The following is a 22,913-nucleotide window of genomic DNA, read 5'->3' as shown; positions in this document are numbered from 1 at the left end:
TGTGGAACAAATGGTAGTCAGTGGGAAAATTGCTTCTATATGAGTTACCACTCAAATGGAAGCATATAGGTGGTTTCCTTATTTCACTTCTTAGCAGGGCTTGCCCTGTATATTTAGACACATGCATGTACACACTCTTTCTTCATCTAACTTGTTCAATGTCAGCCCACTCCCAGTCTGTTGCCTAAGAATTCGCCTTTTGTGATTACAGAAACTGCACACTTCAGAAGTACTGCTTAGCTCCGCATGATTGTTATAAATAGCCACCTGGTAAGGCATCAATGCTGTATTGCTAATGAGTGGTCCATGACTTTCAAACACTACATGGAGATGGGGGAAGGGAAAACAGATGCTCTCTCCTTGGTTATTGACTAAAAACAGCTCTGTGCTCTGGAGCCAGAAATGAAGAATGTCTCTTCCCAGTTTGGTTTCTCCATTCCAAGAGTTGGCTCTTTTCACAGTTATCCCAACACAACAGACTGTCAATCAAGACAGGGTCTTGAAATTTTGCCAGTCCCCCTGTTCCTCTCTGGTTGAGAAAACAGAATCTCAGTATTTTTGTTAAGAATTCCAGGGGAGATGGGAACTCTAATTATCTGCACAAAGCTGTCCCAGGGAGATGACAGCATCTAAAAGCTATTCATCTTGGGGAACAATCATCTGCTGTTTCTATAATTAAGGACTGCAAGAGCAGAGTTGTAGATCTAGAGTCTACAATGTTTAGAAATTTCAGGAACAATTAGTCCTGGTTTTCAGAAACCTCATAGGATTCCTGGATGAAGAGAGCAGGATTTGCATGATGTATTAGTGATCAACGAGCACTCAACTGGGAGGCAGTAATTCTTGGCATAATAATAATGACAGTAATAAGCATGCTGATGAATCACATTTTTATAATGCTTTATATTTTACAAATCGTTTTACTCACAAGCCTATGAGGTGGGTGGTGGTGGAAGGATGACTGAAGGAGCCCCATTCCTGCAAAATGACTGCATATTATGAGAAAGACCACCCTCTCCTCATATCCTCTACTGAGTGGAATGAAAGGGGAAATCTCCATTTGATGGAAAAAAATCTGACCAGGTTCACAGTACTTGGCATGGAACAACTGATCAATAAATGTTACCAATTTTCTTATTTATACTGTTCTCAGAAATTCTAAAAGATGAGATGAATTGCCTGTAAATTATATAGCTATTAGATATCAAAGCTTCATAATTAGTATGTGACAGGGCTGAAACTTGAACCCAAGTCTCAAGACTAGTGTCCAATGCTATTTCCATGACATCACTGCCGACTTCCTAAAATAAGGTTTCTCTTTTGTCTGCCCAGTGGGTATATCCAAGTATGGTCCTTGATTCTTGTTTATAGCATTAATGAAATCACTAAAGTATGAAGTCCTTATTACATGAGTTAAGATTTTTTTTCTGGCATTGATGATGCCTCTTTGATGAGGTATATTGCTTTGACTTTTTTCGTCTACTGATCTCATATTTATAACAATTGTTTGATGACTGATAACTGATTCATAGCTTGTTACTATACCATTGGACTTAGTCTTTAAAAATGGACACAGAGAGTTACCCATGGATGCTAGAGCCTAGGAAACTGATATAATATAGGAGACATCAACTAGAGCAAAAATATATGGACTCAGACTCAAATTTTCTGGAGGGAGCAGTGTGGTTATTTGTGACTCCTTCAAGGATTCAAATGCATTGAAAAACTGGCACCAGAAGAGGGAGCCCAAACGGAAGAGCTCCTGGCCCAAGTAGTAAGAGGCCCTGGACAAGGTAGAGAAGAGTACTCAGACTAAGTTCTTGGTCCATGTATGCTAGTGGATTCAAGAAACATCCAAAGGCAGCTCTACAATGTTATCTTCATCCAGAGAACAACGTGTATGGATGATGAGAGACAAAGGACTCTTACAAAGAGCAAGTTTCTTTAAATCAGAGGTTCTTGATCTACTATTCACAAACAGCAAAAAGATTCATGGATAGATTTCAATGAAATTAGTTTCCTTTTAATTTAATGTATCTCATTTTATGGGTAGCTAGAGGGTTCAATGGATAGAGTGCCAGACCTGGAGTCAGGAACACTCATCGTCCTGATTTCAAATCTGGCCCCAGAGACTTACTAGATCTTAGGAAAGTCACTTAACCCTGTATGCCTCAGTTTCCTCTTCCAAAATGAGTTGGAGAAGGAAATGGAAAAATCGCTCCAATACTTTCTTTGCCAGGAAAATTCTAAATGGGGTCATGAGGAGTTGGACAAGACTGAAACAACTGAACAACGACAACATCCCAAAGCAAAGGACCACCATTCTGCTTTTTGACAGTGATCAGTGCCTAATGTATGAGGGTAGGGATAGAAGGGAGCAGTGTTTCATTGGTCAAACCTCTCTTATTACATCCTTATTTCAATTGAAGGTGGAATAGAATGGAATGGTTGCATCACAGGCATAGGTAATTTTTTTCTGAAAAACAAAAAGATAGTCTTAGGTCTCCTGAGGGCATCCCATTTCCATTGGGGTATAACTCACAATGACCCCTCCTCTACCACTCCCTGTTCTATGCCTTGGTTTCAAATTCTGTAGAACAGAAAATAACTAAATGTAACTAGAACAGAACTAGACTCTTTTGTTTTTTTAGAATTCCACTTCTATTTCTACAACTATCTCCCATTGACCAAGGTTTGCCTCAGGATTCCTATCAAAATGCATGTATTATGGATCAGTTTCAGTCTTTTAGCTTATCAAATTTTGGTTTGTGGTTTTGGGATTTTGTTTTGTTTTGTTTTTGTTTGTCTTTTTCTTTTTTGAGATTGGGTCTTCTTACCTCACCCAGATTGAGAGTCAGTGATCACTCTCAATCAGACCCCATTACTGATCATCACAGGAACCAATTTGACTGGACCAGTTTTTTACTGAACTTAGTTCAAACATTCAATCGGTTTAGCTCACTGCAGTTCAGAATGCTAAAACTCAAATATTTGTCTTCCCTAAAACAGGTCACCATGCCTAACATGAAATCTTATTAAAGGGTCCCTTTTAGGAATCACTGAAAATAAAAACGAACCAAGGGGAGCATTTGGAGGTGAATTGGATTCTTTGGGGGAGAAGTCAAGTAATTTGCCAAAACCTTGCTTTATTTCAGGGATCATACAATCCATTCACAGCATGAGGCAAATAATAATAACTCCACCTGGGAGAAAGCAGATGGAGAATGCAATGATGTTGATCCTAGGACTAAGGATAGGAACCTTGAAATATCATTCTGTGAAAAAAGTCAGGTAGGCCAAAGGATAAATCTCTACAGATATGTTAAGCATTTCATGACTTTTTCAGGTTAATTTCAATCATCTCTGATTGCCATCACTTTTCTAGATTCACAGATTTTAGATCTTCAGGGAACTAAGGCTAAATATAGAATGTAGCTCTCGTGTCCTAGCATTTGGTGTGATATTCAGCTGTGAGATTAATCCTGTACATGTTTAATCTTGAGTGCTAGAAAATGAAATGACAAGCTATTTTTTTCAGGTAGAATTCCACCCTCCTCCTCCATTCCCCCCCCCCCCCCATGAATAATTGAGCAGATGGTCTAGTTCCCCTGACACTCACACATGGTGTTTACAGAAACCCTAGAAAGTGGTATAATTAGAAAAATAAAACCCTTTTTCTTTTGACAGATATGAAATTCTACCCTCCCCTCCCAAAATGGTTTTGATTTTTACTTTTCAATAAAACTTTGTCTGAATGTACAGCATGAATATCAGAGTTAAACTTTTGATGAAACTGACAAAAATTATAAAAATAATAGTGATACTTAGATCCAATGGAAAGAGTGCTGGACCTGGCGTCAGATGCATAGAATTCAAATCTCAGCTTGGCCATTTGTTACTTAGGTGAATTTGGACAATTCATTTTCTTCAGGTCCCAATTTTCTTAATGCTAAAAGAAGGAATGTGAATTAAATCAGGGGCTTTTACTTTTTCCTCTGTCATAGACCCTTTTAATGGTTTGGCAAAACCTGTGAACCCCATCTCAGAATAATGTTTTTAAATGCATAAAACACACAATGTTTAAAAAATTTTTAAATACAGTCATCTAATTATATTGAAAAGATAAATTTATAACAGTAATATAGTTAGTGGCAGGTCTAATATTTGGCAATTTCTTTGTAGTGATGAGTGTAAATGATATTTTGAGATATCTGCGGTAACTGCAATGTGATACGAAAATGTTTGTGATAAACAAAAAATAAATAAAATTTGATTTAAAATAAAGAAAGTACAGACAAGCAACCAGAATTGAAAGTAACTTGTAGATGTGTTCATTTCAGCAGTACAATAATCAAAGACAATTCTAAAAGACATGATGGAAAATTTCATCCTTATCCAGAGCAGCATCTGTGGAGTTTAATGAAGACCAGAATTTACTATCTTTAATTTTTAAAAGTTGTCTTATATATATGTTTTGTCTTTCTATAGTTTTTTCTTTATTTTGATTTGTTTCTTCTCTCACAACATAAATAACATGGATCTATGTTTAAGCAGAATTATACATGTATGGACTATGTTGGATTGCTTTCTGTCAGGGGGAGGGGGGAGGAGAAAAATATAAAACTCAAAGTCTTGCCCAAAAAATGATGTTGAAAACTACCATTCTATGTAGTTGGAAAAATAAATAAATGAAAAATTTTTTAAAAAAGTAAAATATAGAATTTATTGCATACTTAAAAAATTAAATAGCACAAAATGGAGACTCAGTTGCATATACAATCCTCTTTTTGTGTTCTGTTTTGTGAATGGAAATGTTCTTTTTGGTATGTAAGTTCAGATTTTTTAAAAAATAAAATGCATAAAGAAAAAAAGAAAAATCTATGCTAGTTTACTACTGATGATAAAAATCACAGCTGCTGCTTATGCTACTTTGTTGCACATATTCATAATTAAATGATCTTACTATGATACTTCTCTGCAATAAGAATAATATGTTTAGAGAGTGTGGCTTAGAGATCTCAAACAACCTAAAGATAAAGAATGAGGTCTTTTGGCAGGACTTTTATTATGTCTCCTGGGTAGGTGCCCCCCTAGGTTGGTGGAAATAAAAATGTGAGTTTTTTTCTAATCCAAGTTCATGGAGCACCTGAACTCTATGTACAGACCCTTGAGAAGTCTATGAACCCCAAATCAAGAACCCTCTGACCTAGAGGATTCCTTCTATCTCGAAATCTATGATCCTATTACAATGAATGAGTGATCATAACTCTTCCATGATTCTATGCAATACCTTCATGTCTTTCTGCCAAATTTTCATGAAGGGTACACCCAAAGTACATTTATCTTATCATTGAATAATAGCTTTAGAGCTGAACTGAACCTCAGAGGCCATCCAGTCTATTCTCCTCATTTTACAGTGGAAGAAACTGTTCTAGAAAAGTTAAATGACTTTGTTCAAGGTCACATTGGTAGTGTCCGAAGTGGTATTCAATAGTTTACATTTATTTAGCACCTACTTCATGTGATTTAGGGTCAACAATGAAGTATCTCTTCTATTACCTCACCATCACCATCACACCATTACCACCAACAAATTTTTTCTCCAATCCACTGTTTACAATATTCTTCTAAGAAAGATTTTATTCCTTTGGACTTTGAAATGTCTTCTTTTGGGGCAGCTAGGTGGCACAGTAGATAGAGCACTGGCCTTGGAGTCAGGAGTACCTGAGTTCAAATCTGACCTCAGACAATAATTACTTAGCTGTGTGGCCTTGGGCAAGCCACTTAACCCCATTTGCCTTGCAAAAACCTAAAAAAAAATCTTCTTTTAAAATACAAATATCTTTGGAGGAAAAGAGGAGTGCTATTGGAAACTATTCATAAATTTGTATGAATCATTGCATAAGCTTAATTTTCCTTGACTGCTAGCTGCTAGGATAAGGGCAGTGAAGGAAAAGAAATTTAGGTTAAGGAGAATTTTAGTATGTAGAGTGACTTGTTGAGTAGAGTGGACCTGGGTTTTCTGTGATGAGAGGGTCATTAGGAGAAAAAGGTAAAGTAAAGGGGGACAGGTTAATGAAAGGAAGTCTATTTCCCTATTTTGTTGCTGTTGAGTCATTTCAGTTGTGTCCAATTCTCTGTGGCAAAATCTTGGCAAAGATTGTAGAGTGTTTTTCCTCCTTCCTTCTCCAGGTCATTTTGCAGATGAGGAAACTGAGGCAAATAGGATGAAGTGATTTGTATAAGGTCACATAGTGTCTAAAGGCAAATCTGAATTCACGTCCTCCTGACTCTAAGATCTGCACTCTATCCATTGGACACCTAGCTGTCCATTTTCCTCTTATTGTATAATAATATACTGTGCTGAATTAATTACTCTAAAATTGTTTAAATCTGTCATTCCTGTTTTATCTGTTAGACTGTGAGTATCCTGAGGGATGAGATCCTATCTTATACTTCTCTTTCATCTGTCACAGTATTGGACATATGGTAGTTATTGAAGAAATCCTGGTTGATTAAATGATTAATTGTTCAAAGAAGTAGATTTGACTCTTACATTTGGCAGACTGAGTTTGTGAGAGTCAGTCTGATGGGGAGAGAAAGTTTCAGAGTCATGAAGACCTCAGTTCAAATTCTATCTCTGCCACATCCAGGGGCAAGTTATTTGACCTCTCATTGCCCCAGTCAACTCTTTAAGACTTTTAAGTTGCAGACAATATTCTTTTTTTAAAATTTAATTTAACGCAAAGAATAGTTTTCAACATTCATTTTTTCCCCCTAAGCTTTTGAGTTCCACATTTTTCTATCTCCCTTCCTTCTGCTTACTTCACTCAGCATCAGTTCAGGAAAGTTTTTACCTATTTTTCTGGAGTCCATCCATTCATGATTTCTTACAGAACAATAGGACTCCATCACATTCATATGCCATAACTTGTTCAGCCATTCCTCAATTGATGGGATCCCCTCAATTTCCAATTCTTTGCCACCTCAAAAAGAGTTGCTCTGAATATTTTTGTACATATGGGTCTTCTGAGAATAGGAATTGCTTGATTTTTTTTTTACTTTGCTCCTAGATGAAGGAAAACAGGATGTGGGTGGGGTGAGTGGAGTGGAACTACTCCCTTCACTTAGTCTATTCACATTCACATCCAACTTGCACCACACACAAAGTTTCATGGTCCCTACAAGATCTCTTAGAAGAAAAAGGAAAACCAGCAAGCATAAATTAGCAGAACAAAGAAGAGTTTCCATTGCATGGGAACATGGATGGGTGACTTTATGATATGTGATTGGTAAACCAGATGATGTGACAGGTGGGCACAGGCTCAGCATAGGAGGGATGGGAGGGTTCTGTGATGGGTGTCTGTTTCTTCTTCACTAAATATTGATCAGAGGTGACAGAGCTCCACTCTAGAAGAGAGGAAAGAGTTAGTTCTTCCTCTCCCCCTGATCCAAGTGAAATAAAATCATGTTCATATTTGATGTCCTTTCATCTCCTCTTTCTGAATCTCACTTCCACCATTTTTATTCTCCTTACCCTCAAACCCTCTCATCTTACTGAATTTAAATCTGACCTTAGACACTTCATTAGCAGTGTGACCCTGGGCAAGTCACTTCACACTACTGGCCTCCATTTCCTCATCTATAAAATGAGTTGGAGAAAGAAATGGCAGATTACTCCGATATGTTTGCCAAGAAAACCCTAATTAGGTCCACACAAAAATTAGACTACAGAAAAACAACTAAATATCCTCTAAGTGAGATCATTTGGGTCTTCATGTGAGCATCTGGCTAAGTGAAGTTTCTCATAGAGGTATGGCATCCACACCTATCATCCCCAGATGATAAATCTAGCTTCCAAATAACTACTTGATTCATTCTCTTGCTGACTTCAATTAGCTGTCACTGAAGAAAGTGGGCAGAATAAACTAGTTTATACTGCCTGGTGTTTAGAACAACTGGGTCAACTTAATGCCCATTGAGCACCTTTCTGACTCCTGAGGGAGGAATCAAGGCTTAATTAGATACCCTCTCAGCAAAATTTGCATTTGAAGATAAATTACCTCTGTTGTCCAGATTTCAAAAAGTCTTTTGGAGGTGTTAGATCTGTGGGCAGTTGGTTAAAGAACTAGGATCATTATCTCTTTTTAGGCAAGCTGCCCTAGGGTAAGTCGCTTGTCATCACTGCAGGGTCCAAGAGATCTTGTTACAGTACCTCAGTTAGTAACCAGAGCCATTAGATGTGAAGGTGGGACAGGGTCATTTCACTGGGTCTATCAAGGTCATGACTAAGTAGCAATTTATATTTCTAATTATAACAACAAAGGAATGGGAGATAAAAAAGGCTGTATCTAAATGAAACCTTATTCATGATCCAGTTTGCTTCCCATTATTCCATTGCCTCATTAGCAGAATATTCTGGCTAATAAAGAGATAGCAATCTATAATTTTTGTCTGCAGGAAAGCAATTTTAGGAATTTATTAATTAAAAAAACCACCTTCTCTAGCTTTCGAACATTTCCCAAACCCTCAGAGACCAGAGTTAAATATTCCATAACATTGATTTAGCATTGTTGCCAATGGATTGATAAGGTCAAATCTGGTCAGACTGTCTATGCCCTCCCTTCTCCAATTCTAGTAACTCAGTGCTTTACCACTCCATCTGAAAGAGTTCAGAAACTCTTTGAAGCCCCTCTTCTATGTGACTTCTCCAATTCTATTTTATAGCCTAACATTCAAGTGTCAGACCAGATTAAAGTTCAAGTGAATCAGTTCTCATCATCAGAGTTCAGCTGAGAATCCCACTCTTACCCAATGCTGAGAAGGGTAAATTCTCAATCAAGATTTATCCACTGTTTCCTTCTCCATTCCTTCATGGGACTATGTTTCTACTTCACATATGCACCTATCACATTCTACTTTTTATAAATTAATTTGTGTACTTTAAAAAAATCCAGATCTGTGACCTGGAATAGGGAATTCCCTAGTGAGGAAATTCTGTAATTATCTTATAATTTATAATCTTAGGAGTTGCCTAAAATACTGAGAGGTGAGATATTTTGGAGGTCAAACAGCCATGAGCATTAAGAAGTCAGAATTTGGACTTACTGAACTCAGAGTCTGGATCTTCACTATGCAATCGTTCCTCTCTGTACATATCTTATATCCTTGATTATATCATAAGCTCATTGTGAGCAGGAATTGGGTAGGACTTAACTGCTTCTCCATCTAGCACAGTGCCTGCCTCAAGGTAAGCTCCTTAATGTTTTTTTGAATTTTGAATAAATATGTGTAAGGGTAGGTATTCCACTTCTGCCTCAGTTAATCTAATCACAGAATTCTGAGACATTTTAATTCAATCAATTGAATGTCTTTATTCATAGAATCTCTCATATCCTTCTCTCTACTCACACAACTTCAAATTTAATTCAGGCTCTTATCATTCCTTACCCAGATTATCAATAAATGAAGAAATATTTATTAAGGGGCTACTGTGTGCCAGAACTATGCTATTTCTTTTCTTTCTTTCTTTTCTTTTTTTTTTTTTTTGGTTTTTGTAAGAAAATGGGATTAAGAGACTTGCCCAGGGGCAGCTAGGTGGTGCGGTGAATAGAGCACCGGCCCTGGAGTCAGGAATACCTGAGTTCACTTAATAATTACCTAGCTGTGTGGCCTTATGAAAGCCACTTAACCCCAATGCCTTGCAAAAACCTAAAAAAAAAACAAAAACAAAAACAAAAACAAAAACAAAAGAGACTTGCTCAATGTCACACAGCCAGGCAATTACCAAGTGCCCAATCTGGATTTAAACTCAGAACCTCCAGGGCTCTATCCCTTGTGCAAACTAGCTGCCCATCAGCACTATGCTATTTCAATAGCTTTTTAAACCAGTCCCTCTGCTTCAAGTCTTTCCCCACTCCAATCCATTCTTCACTTACCTGCTAAAGATGATTTTTTGAAAAGTGCAGGTATGGTCACATCACTCCCTTGCTCAATGGGTTCCAGTAGTTTCCTAATACTTCCAGGACCAGGGTGACTGCGCCGGAGCTGAGCTGGCCCGGGCCCCGCAGCAGCATCCCGCAGCCCCCGCAGCGCCCGGCCTCCCGCCGCCATGCCCTTCTCCAACAGCCACAACATGTTCAAGTCGCGCTACCCCGCCGAGGAGGAGTACCCCGACCTGTCCTCGCACAACAACCACATGGCCAAGGTGCTGACGCTCGAGCTCTACGAAAAGCTCCGGGACAAGGCCACGTCCAGCGGCTTCACTCTGGACGATGTCATCCAGACCGGCGTGGACAACCCAGAACACCCATTCATCATGACTGTGGGCTCTGTAGCTGGAGATGAAGAGTCCTATGAAGTGTTCAAGGAACTGTTTGATCCTATCATTGAGGACCGACATGGAGGCTACAAGCCTTCCGATGAGCATAAGACTGATCTTAACCCTGACAATCTGCAGGGTGGTGATGACCTGGATCCCAACTATGTGCTGAGCTTTCGTGTTCGAACTGGCCGGAGCATCCGAGGATTCTGCCTGCCCCCACATTGTAGCCGGGGCGAGCGCCGGGCCATAGAGAAGCTCTCTGTGGAAGCCCTGGCTAGCCTGGAAGGTGACCTGAATGGGAAGTACTATGCTTTGAAGAATATGACCGAGCAGGAACAGCAGCAGCTGATTGATGACCACTTCCTTTTCGACAAGCCTGTCTCCCCACTCTTTTTGGCCTCAGGCATGGCCTGAGACTGGCCTGATGGCAGGGGCATTTGGCACAATGACAACAAGACCTTTTTAGTTTGGATCAATGAGGAAGATTACCTGAGGGTCATCTCTATGCAGAAGGGGGGAACATGAAGGAGGTGTTCACACGCTTATGCAATGACTCAACCAGATTGAAACCCTTTTTAAGACCAAGAACTACGAGTTCATGTGGAATCCTCATCTAGGTTATATCCTGACATGCCTCTCCAACCTGGGTACAGGCCTACGAGCAGGTGTGCATATCAAACTTCCTCACCTGGGCAAGTATGAGAAGTTTGGTGAGGTGTTGAAGCAGCTGAGGCTGCAGAAGAGGGGGACAGGGGGTGTGGACACAGCTGCTGTGGGTGGAGTCTTTGATGTCTCCAATGCTGACTGACTGGGCTTCTCTGAAGTGGAGCTGGTACAGATGGTGGTGGATGGTGTGAAGTTGCTCATTGAGATGGAGAAGCGTTTGGAGCAGGGGCAGTCCATCGATGACCTTATGCCAGCCCAGAAATGAGCAGTTGCACCCTTCCCCCACAATTCTGCGCTTCCTAATTTATTGGATGAATGAATAACCATCCTTTCCCCCCGTGGCACCCTGGGGGGCTCTGGATGCAGCCCACCTAATCATGCTGTAGAGAAGTCTTCCTTCCATCCTTTGGTGTTAGAGTTTTATTTTTGATGGCTGAGATGTTGCTGAATGCAGAAATAATAAACTATTGTTTTGGCCTGAAAAAAAAATACTTCCAGGACCAAATTTAGACATCTGTTCAGCAAGCAAAGCTCTTCGTAATTGGTTCCTTTCTTCCTTTTGATTCTTCTTGGACTATACTATCCTCCATGTAATCTAGGATCCAGCTACACTGCCCAACTTGCTATTCCTCGATTGCACCTGCCATCTTCCATGTCAATGCTTTTGTACTGGTTGTCCCCTCACCTCTGTCCCTTACTTTTCCTGGTTTCCTTCATGTCTCCCTTCAAGTTACATCTTCTGGAGACTTTTCCTGATTTCCTTATCTGCTAATGCTTTCTGCTCTCAGATTACCTCCCATTTATACTATATACTTACACACTGTATCCTTCTCTGACTACTTGGTTATATACAAATTGTCTTTCCATTAGAATAGAAACTCCTTGAGAGCAGGGACTAGGGATTTGCTATTCTTTGTCAACCCAGCACCTACTAGGTGACTTGGGCATTAGAGGTACTCATTAAATGTCTTCGTTGGAGTGAGTGGGTGGGGATGGGGGAAGTAGGATGTGTGGGAAATGCTGGTGCCAACTTTGAGTAGCTCTGAAGAAGCCAACTGTTAAACTTTCAGTGTGAGCATCTACACCTTGGAAATCAGCAAAGGCTACAAATAAAGGCTTGATTTACTATTTTGTTTATTGTCATGGCCTTGATCTCAAACTAAGACCACTAACCCCTAAAGGAGAATGCTTGCAGAAAGTCACATATTAACAGTATTTATACTTTATTCTATTTTCATCTATTTAAAAAATATTTCCCAATTAGATTTTAACTTGTTTTTTTGCCACTGTGTTTGATATCTGTGCTTTAGACATAAGAAATGCAGATTTAATGCAGATTAATCTTTACAAATGTGTCATATATATATATTTTGGGGGAACAGCTCATTGTTAAAACATTTACCAACACATACATCCTGGGCCCTGGCTATCCTTGAAAGAATTAAAAAAGAGCCTGAACTCTAAAAGAGCTCCTGCCTTTCCTCTTTCCACTAGTGTATAAGCAAAAATCCAGTAGCAATTCAAAAGGTTTTTAGTCCTTTATAATCTTTAAAATGATTGGAGGTCCCCCAAAGAACTTTTTATTTATGTGAGTTAAATTTAACAATATTTACCATATTAGAAATTAGAGCATCTTAGCATTATTATGAAAATAGTTTTGATTTCATGTACACCCCTGAAAGGGTTTTGGGGACTCCCAGGGTTTCATGAATGGAACTGAAAATTGGCAAAGGAAGACTAAAGTTTCAAGAGCATTATCTAAAGCACAAAAAGTGGAAATAAGTACAAAGAAATAGCAGCATTACTGACTTTGCCTCCCTTCTGTTCACATAGAATCATACTCTTAACTATAGGTGTTCTGCCCAAAGGAATGTTACTGAAACCTGAAAAGATATCTTGATGTTTGCAGGCTAGATTTCTATCTTAACAACCATGTCCTCTTGGAGCCTTTTGTTCACATATTTAATTCTGGTGTTCACAGACAATTAAGATGTTTTTTCTTTTAAGCAGACAGGAAAACAGTTACATCACACCAGTACATACCCTGAGAACCATGGCCTTGGTTTAAATGTTGTATTGCTACCTCTTGTTGTCACATTAGAGTCATTACGTATAGTAGTTTCTTAATTCTTAGTTCACTGTGTATCAGTACATCTAAGACTTCCATTATTTCTCTGAATTTTTTATATTTATTGTTTTTTTGCTATACAATAATATTCCATCAAATTTCTATGCCATAGTTCACTGGACCATTATCCATTTGATTGGAAATAACATTATTTCTAATTCTAGCACAGAAAGTGCTGCTATGAGTATTTAGGCATTTTTGGGACTGTCATTGACTATAGAGGTATATATCCAATAGTGGAATCATCAAGTCAAAGAGGACAGACAACTTAGTAAATTTTCTAATACAATTAAATTCTTTCCCAAAAAGCTTTATCAATTGCCAGTTTCATGAAACTTGTATCAGTGTACTTGTCTTCTCATAAATCCTCCTTTAATGATTATTTCAAACTTTCAACATCATTATCTTTGCTAATTTACAAAATATAAGGCAAAACTTCAGAGTTGTTTTGATATTTTCTTCCAATATTAGTGATTTAGAGCATTTAAAAATAATGGTTGTTGATCTTTTGTAATTCTTTTAAAAAACTATTCCTCTTTTGATTGTGTATCTATTGGAGTTTAGTCCCTATTGTACTTTAAATGAAGTACATGTGCTTTAATGTTTTAAGGAATTTTTATATACATTTTTTTTCAAAAGTGTTTTACATTTTGATTCTTTGGATTTTGACATCCTCCTTCCCCATTGCTGAAGTTGCATGTTACTAAGAAGCAAAGGAGTCATCACTGAGAAGACTGGAGAATAGAAGAAATTTCTTTTTAGAGTCACTTACACTTCTCCCAAATTTTTCTATACCCCTCTAAAGTTAAAGTTAAATTTTTTTCCCTTTAATACCTAAACCCTTAAATATAGTGTCTATTTAAATCAATCAAATCTATCATTCAGTATTGCTGACTGACTTTTCAGAGAAATTGGTATCACAAAACCCCAAACTTTTAATCTTCCCTCCAAAGTGCATCTGGAAATGTATTTTCATGTTATGTAGACTAAGTACCTGAAAAAGACAAACTCAGATAATTATTTCCCATCTTATTTTACAATTGCGTGTTGCACTCTGAAGTGTGCCTACCATACACAGATGTTTAATCTATTTATAAACATGATAAATGATGTCCTGATGGCCTTGCTAGGTAGATAATACACTACTATAAATTCAGTGAAAAGGAAACAGATACCCAGTTCTGGTCCTACTGCCCAGTATAGGTATCATTTACACCATAATCCCATTGGGCCAACAGCCCAAAACACTCCTTCTGAAGCAAAATGGAACCAGACATGATGTGAGTAGGGAAATTAAGTCCCTGAGGACCCCAACTGGATGAATTTGGAAACACCTGAGACTTTGTAGTGTCTTATTAATGGAGAGAGGGACAGAGATATTGACAGAGACAGAGAAACACAGAGAGAAATATTTCTGTTTTCTGTTTTCTTTGCATATTATATTTTTCTCCCCAAAGAAGACTATGTATTTCATTTTGGAAAATAGTGATAAAATCGAGCTTGCATTCTTATGATCATTTTATACTTTTGGTATAATTAAGAGACTAAGGAAACAAGACAGGGAACCATCCCACTCTTAGGTCAGAGGAGGAGACGTTTATAATCATGAGATCTTAATAATAACAGCAAAAAAAGATAAATTTTTGGCACAAAAAGTAAAAACAGAGAAAGGCTAGATCTGCTGCTTGGAGAAGTTTTGTTTCTTTCTATGAAGCCTCAAGCAAGTCACAGCTTTTCTTGGCCTTAGTTTCCTTAAGTATAAAACAAAGAGATTATTTAGACTATCTTAAACTCTCCATTTATCTTTAAATCTATGATTCTAGGATATTATATATATATAAAACTCCAATTTGTGTATGGGAGGCTCATTGGCAGTTAGTTCTCCACTGGCAAATGCAAAAGATTTTTGATGACCATCATTCTCTTGGTTTTAAACTGCTCCAAGCTTTCTAGGATGTCCCAGAAAAGTCTGCATAAGACAATACTGCTGCAAGTGTGGGACAACATGTCAAATTTTGCTTCTTTCTGATCCTGTATCCTTGAGTGAGATCATTGAGAGAGTTAGGGAGAGCAGCATAGATCTTCCCAAATTTATGCTGGTAATTGTTCAATCCTAGAAAAGTCCATAATTCTTCTGGGTGCTTTCAATGTGGCCAGCAGAAGAGTATGTTGATCTTTGAATTGGTGCTTATTCTTTGCTGAAATACTATGTGATCCACAGACTTGAAAGAGGCTCTGAAAAACTGGCAGCTATTAGTATCAGACTAGCTTATTTTAATCTGTTATCCTTCCAAAGGCAATTATGTCTTGTAGGTAGAGCAGCACTTTCATGGGATTCATACTGCTAACTCCATTCTCCATAAACTGTTGAAAAATAGCACATGCCTCTGAAATGTCTTGAGGCATATGCATAAACTAGAAAAAGCCTCCTGAGCAGATGATTTCTATTTTCTCTTTTTCAGTCAATAAATATTAAGTACCTACTGTGTGTCAGACAGTAAGAGAAATGCCACTATCAGAATTCCAAGGTAACCACTGCATAAACCCAAAACAAAATCTAGCCATTCAATACTGACTAGGAAGATAATCCAAGGTCTCTTGGATTTCTGGCTTTCCACTTCAGTTCTCTTGTTCAAAGCCCAGAAATCTACCTTCTCATGTGTTATTTGATATTACTAGCTGTGTGATATTGGGAAAGTAACTTAACCCCCTGGCCCCACAAAAACCAAATAAATGACTTACTACTACTTACTACTATTTGATAAACCCAAAGACCCCAATTTCTGGGATAAGAATCCACTATTTTACAAAGACTTCTGGGAAGACTAAGGAATAGTATGGCAGAAACTTAGACACAGACATTTTATATGCTATGTCGAGATAAGATTGAAATGGGTACAGGATTTAGACATAAAGGTTGATACTATAACCCAATTAGAAGAACAAGGAATGGTTTTTGTATCAGATATATGGAGGGGGGGGGATTTATGACAAAATCAGAGATAGAGAACATTATAAAATACAAAATGAATAATTTTGATTATATTAAATTAAAAAAGTTTTGCACAAATAAAACCAGTACAACCATGATTAGAAAGAATGCAGAAAGATGGGAAGCAATTTTCAGTTAGTGTTTCTGATAAAGATCTCATTTCTAAAATTTATAGAGAACTGAGCCAAATTTATAAGAATTCTTCAATTGTTAAAAAGTCAAAGGATATGAAAAGGCAGTTTTCAGATGAAGAAATTAAAGCTATCTATAGCCATATGAGAAAATGCTCTAAACCATTATTGATTAGAGAGTATCATATCACCCTATCAGATTGGCTAAAATGACAAAAAAAAGGAAATTAATCAATATTGGAGGGGATGTTGGAAAGCTGGGGCACTAATGCCCTGTTGGTGGGGTTGCTAACTGATCCAATCATTCTGGAGAGCAATTTGGAACTCTGCCCAATTGACAGAAATAAATAAAACTGTGCAAAGCCCTTGATCCAGCAATACCACTACTAGGTCTCTATTCCCAAAGAGGCAATAAAAAGGGTAAAAGATCCACATGCACAAAAATATTTATAGCAGCAATTTTTATTATGGAAAGAATTGGAAATTAAGGGGATGCCCATCAATTCAAATCCGACCTCAGACACTTAATAATTACCTAGCTGTGTGGCCATGGGCAAGCCACTTAACCCCATTGCCTTGCAAAAACCTAAAAAAAAAAAAGAAATCATGAATGGGAGGACTTCAATAAAGCCTGAAAAGCTTTGCATGAGCTGATGCTAAGTGAAGTGAACTGAACCAGGAGAAAATTGCCCACATTAACAGGAACTTTGTGTGATGATCAACTATGATGGACTTAGTTCCCCTCTCAGCAGTTCAGTGATCACTGACAATTCTAAACAATGTGATGGAAAATGCCATGCACATCTAGAAGAAAAGAAATTATGGAATCTGAATGCAGACCAAAGCAAATGATTTTCACATTTTTTTTTTAGGTTTTTGCAAGGCAAATGGGGTTAAGTGGCTTGCCCAAGGCCACACAGCTAGGTAATTATTAAATGTCGCAGACCGGATTTGAAGTCAGGTACTCCTGACTCCAGGGCCAGTGCTCTATCCACTGCGCCACCTAGCTGCCCCGGTTTTCACATTTTAAAATTTATTTTATGTTTTTTTTCTTTCTTATGAATTTCTTCCCCATTAGTTATAATTCTTTTTTATAACAGACTAATATGGAATCTGTTATATGATTATATGCATAATAATGATAATAATAACGCTTGTCCTTCATTCTCAAAGAAGACCATGACATTAGAGAAGTGATGTCATGACAAGCACATGAATTGGGTTTGAGTAAGGGAGTGCTGTGCTAAGCCACCAGCCTCACTTTCTCCTCCAAAGTCATCTGGGTCTAATGATCAGATAGGAATCAGTTCACTATTATGGAGAGGAGGCATGGAAGGGAGAGTAGTAGAAAACAGAGGAATTCAAAAGCTTAAAAAAAAGATGAATGTTGAAAACTATCTTTGCATATAATTGGAAAACACAAAATAAAATAGTATTTAAAAAAGAAATAAAATTTTCATCAGCACAAGCAAAAATAGACACTTTCTTGAATTATTTATGCTTCAGAGGTTCAAAAGATTTTGCTACAGGAAATGAATGAATGAAATTTGGTGTCTAGCCATAAAGATTGTATCAAAAGAAAGTAAAGAAGAAGGATGGAAAGAAAAGAAAAGCAGTTACTCCTATTTTCAAGGGCATTTTTATGTAGTTAATGTTCAAATTCTTGATCTTGGTGTTCTGCCAGGTGGGACTAGTAACCAGTTAACAGAGTATGCTTTCTATTCATTAAATGCCTCAGACTTGTTGGTATAATTGCCTATCAACTGATAACTTGAATACTAATTTCAGTGATTCAAAGCAAATTTCTTTTAGAAAATGTTGAATACTAGCAGGATATTGGTGGGAGTCAGACACACATTTGCAACAGCTGTATTAATCATTCATTGAATGTTCTTTCAGTTAATGTGGGAGTTATAAAAAAATTTTTTTCAAGGGGCAGCTAGGTGGCGCAGTGGATAGAGCACTGGTCCTAGAGTCAGGAGGACCTGAGTTCAAATTTGGTCTCAGATACATAATAATTGCCTGGCTGTATGACCTTGGGCAAGTCACTTAACCCTACTGTCTTGTAAAAACTAAAAAAATTTTTTCTTCAATTTTTTATCACATTTATCTGGTATGAGAAGACAGACAAATTATTTATGTCATCATAGAAAAATACAGCCACATTCTGTTGTAATGAAACACAGGATTTGTGAAACCGATGCCTGCTCTTTGAAGACTATATTCATGTTTCAAATTGTGCTATCAACTTTAAAAACTTTACTGATATATTTTGTTCTTATATCACTTTCATTTGTGAATATTTCAATCCTCTCTTCCCCTCCCAAGGAGTCATCCCTTAAAATAAAGAATAAAAAGGAAAGAGAAAAGAGCATTTCAGCATAACTAAAATATCAACCAGAACCCATACTATGTTCCATGTTGATAGCTCCCATCTCTAAAAGGAAAAGTCAGAACTACATTCTTCTAGTTTTTCCTTGGTGACAAGGATAGTAATTATAATAACATAGCATTCAATTTTGGTTTTATTTATTATTGTTCTTTCCATTTATACTATTGTAGTCATTTGTATTTTTTGTTCATGGTTCTACTTAATTTATTCTGTATCAGTTCAAATAAATCTTCCCAAGCTTCTCTGAATTTTTTGTTGTTTCTTAAGATACCATAATATTCCATCATATTCATATTATTGTCTGACTCTGTGTAGCCCCATTTAGGATTTCATGGCAAAGATACTAAATTAACTTGCCATTTCCTATTCCAGCTTATTTTACAGATGAGAAAATTAAGGCAAACAGGGTTAAGTGACCTGCCTAAAGTCACCACTAGTAGGCGTCTGAGGCTAGATTTGAGTATTCCTGATTCCAGACTGGGTGCTTTATCCTCTGGGCCACCTAGCTGCCCTTATCACATTAATATACCATGAATCATTTAGTCATTCTTCACTTAATATGAATCTCCCTTTCCCCAAGTTCTTCACTCCTATGTCAGTGTGGCTATAAATATTTTAGTGTATCTGGGAACTTTTTATTATCAACATCCTTAGTATATGCATTGCATGAGATCTCCAGGTCAAATGGTCTTAGTATTATTCCAAATTGCTTTCTAGAGGGGGTTCTATTTGGGGAAATTTAGTGTATTAGTATGCTTGTCTTTCCACATTGCCTCCAACACTGACTATTCCAATTTTTTGTTCTTTTTGCCAATTTGTAAGGTGTGAGATGAAACTTCAGAGTTATTTTTCTTTCCATTTTGTTTATTGTTGATGATTCAGAATAATCTTTTAGATATAGGTTGACAATTATATAATTGAAGTTGCTACTGTTATTTTTATTGACACATTTTATTTCAACAGAGCAGACAAATATGAACAAACTTACAAATCAGAAACAAATTATATTCTTCTAAGAATTGTTAAAATAAAATAGTCTCAAAAAGGTGATTCTGAATGATCAAATAATCACATATTTCTCTAATTTATCCTTTTCTAAAAGAAAGGCTGTATGCATTTACTTCAACTAATACCGATTCATGTTATTAAATTTGTTTGGTTGCCACTTTATATAGTCTTGATTTACATTAATATATTCATTTTATGTACATATGTATATACTTTCTTCACTCTGCACCACTTCAAATATCTTTTCACCTTTATCTGAGTTCTTTATAATTGTCATTCTTTATTGCAAGAATGTATTCCATATAGTCACCAAACTTTTAAAGGTTCACCATGTACTGTGCTAATGCTAGAGATACAAAAGGAGATATGTAAACAATCAGTCACATTCAAGATATATGTGGGATATTTGGAAGGTAGTTTCCAGGGAAGGAACTAGCAGTGGGCAGTGTAAGTGGGAGAAAGGCCTGCTGCAGAAGATGAATTTTTGAAATATGTCTTGAAGGAAGCCAGGGAAGCTAAGAGGCAGAAGTAAGGGAGAGCCATCATTCCAGGCATGGGGGACAGCCAGCTAGCACCCAAGTGGGAGATGGGAGAAGGAGTTTTGTGTGAGGAAGATAAAGTAGACTGAATACATGGAGGAGTATAAAATGTAAAAGGAATGGAAAGGTAGGAGGGACTGGGTTATAAAGGGCTTTAAAAACTTGCTACCTTCTATCATTTAACCTGGAATCTCTGGGAGGTGTGTTTGTGGGGGTGGGGTGGGAATGGAATTATTTGGAGAGGACTTGGAATCTTTTTTGAAAGCACTCTTTTTACTTTGTACTATAATATTCTTTTTTTTTTAGGTTTTTTGGTTTTTTTAGGTTTTTGCAAGGCAAATGGAGTTAAGTGGCTTGCCCAAGGCCACACAGCTAGGTACTTATTAAGTGTCTGAGACTGGATTTGAACCCAGGTACTTCTGACTCCAGGGTTGGTGTTTTATCCACTGTGCCACCTAGCCACCCCCAATATAATATTCTTTTTAGTGACTTTTACGTTTAAATTCTGCCTCAGACATTACTAGTTGTGTGTCCTTGGTCAAGTCACTAAACCCTAGTGCCTCAGTTTCCTCCTCTGTAAAATGAGGTGAAAAAGGAAATAGCAAATCACTCCAGCAGCTTTGCAAAGAAAACCCCAAATGAAGTCACAGAGTTAGACATGATTGAAACAAGTGAAAAACACCGAGTTCTTAAATCACCGAAAAAGGAAAGATGGCTAACCAAATGAGACATTTTGAAAATATCTGAAAGTATTTCTTTTGCTAGGTCTGTATTCTTTGAAAGATTTGCATTCCATGCATTTTGAAGATTTGACTATGCAAAATGACAACATTGTCAAAGAGATGAGTGTGTCAGCAGAAGCCACTCCAAAATCCACCATCTAGTGATTTTTTTTTTTTTTGGAACTGGGAGTTTTAGAATTTCTTTCTAAAAACTTCAAGGAGAAAGATGCTGAAAGGAATGGAGCCAAGTTAAAAGTTGGAGTGAGGGAGATGTTTTCTATCTTTATACCAGGTAGATAGGTATTGATTTATCTGGTAGTTTGGTCTCCCAACTTTCTCCTTCAAAAGAAACAAAACCTTTGGTCACTATTGCTGTTATGGCAGTGATGAGGTTTTTTTTTTGTTTGTTTGTTTGATTTTGCTACATTGATATGGCCATATCCCCATCAGAGTCAATTTCTAACAGTGGCCCTGAAAGTCTGGAAAGTGAGTTTTTCCAATTCCTGAGAGTAATTCTTTTGAACTGCTTGGTAGAATTTTCCTTCCCTCGGAGTGGAGCAGGGTAGGGCTAGAAATCTAAAGCAGGAACAGCCAGTTTCTACTACTGGTTTGCCAGACTCTGGGCTAATAGAATAAAATAGGAACTGTCCCTCCCTCTTTTGCTCTCTAATTCTCCCTTTTTTCATCATTTATTTCATTCTTTATATAAACAAACTAGCAACCACTAATCTTAAATACATGGTTATTATTAGCAATGTGGATTGAGGTTTGGGGAAATAGATAGGTCTAGGTAAGGCTACTAGGTGGTTCAGTGGATAGAGTGCTATACCTTGGATTAGGAAGACTTGTTTTTCTGAGTTCAAATCTGACCTTAGACACTAAACTGCTTTGTGAACCTTTGCCTCAATCTCTTCATCTGTCAAATGAGCTGGAAAAGGAAATGACAAAGCACAGGAATTTAGGTATTAAGTGAGAGAGAGAAATTCTTCTACATGACAATAAGACAAAGGTAATATCTGACTGAAGTTACAAACCAAGGCAATTTGTGATAGTGTTCTTATACCAGCTCAAATTGATAAACCGGTGTAATTCTAAGCAGAGATAAAATAATATAAGGTGAGTCAAAACATCTAGATGTGGAATAAATATGTTAAGACAATTCTGACCTAGGTCAGGGAGGTAGATTATAGTGTGTAACATGTAGAACCATTTTGGGTTCTTTGCAAGTGTTTACTGGCAAACTCTCCCTTTTTTGAATATAATATCCAGGTATTATTAACCTTATTTCAGGCATTAATAACTGAGGGGAGGGCCGCTATTACTCTGGCAGTGCAGATGAGGATTTACACAAGGAACATCACAGATCACCAAGGATAAACTTTAGGTGTCCCCAGACATTGTGAGCTTAATAGAGTAGTTCTTCAACCTTGTTTGTTTGGTTGGATTTTGCAAGGAAATGGGGTTAAGTGACTTGCCCAAGGTCACAAGTTCTTTAACCTTGTACAGGACATCTCTACCACCTCCACATCTCCTCACTCATCACAAACATTCATCCCATATGACTCATCACATATATTAACATGCTGTCATTAGATTTTTACGTATCAGTGCTATGCTCAAGGCAGTTGTGAACAGCAATTCTGTCTGTAATAATGCTTCAGTTTTATTACATTTTATTTGTTGAATCCTCATGAATATTTTGAAGATTTATATTTGTAGCATGAGAATTTGTCACTTTTTAGTTTAGAAAGGACAGATAGCTGACACAGTGGATAAAGTGCTGGGGCCTGAAGTCAGAAAGACTCATCTTCATTAGTTCAAATCCAGCCTCAGACATTTACTGGTAAGTCACTTTAACCCCATTTGTCTTGGTTTCCTCCTCTGTAAAATGAGCTAGAGAACGAAATGGCAAATCTTTTCAGCATCTTTGCCAAGAAAACCCCAAATGGAGTCATAAAGAGTCTGTTATAACTGGCCAAAGCTTAGAAAGGATAATGAGTTTCTGATTTGT

General features: G+C 37.3%; 1 pseudogene; it reads left to right on the top strand.

Moving 5' to 3' along the window:
- The first annotated feature begins 10,037 nt into the window (after positions 1-10,037).
- On the top strand, positions 10,038-11,471 carry LOC141511213 (creatine kinase B-type pseudogene; annotated as a pseudogene).
- The last annotated feature ends 11,442 nt before the right edge of the window (positions 11,472-22,913 follow it).

The sequence above is a fragment of the Macrotis lagotis genome, chromosome 2 (assembly GCF_037893015.1).
Source record: "Macrotis lagotis isolate mMagLag1 chromosome 2, bilby.v1.9.chrom.fasta, whole genome shotgun sequence".
Taxonomy (NCBI): domain Eukaryota; kingdom Metazoa; phylum Chordata; class Mammalia; order Peramelemorphia; family Peramelidae; genus Macrotis; species Macrotis lagotis.
The sequence above is the reverse complement of the archived record's forward strand: the minus strand, read 5'-3'. Positions and strand labels throughout refer to the sequence as shown.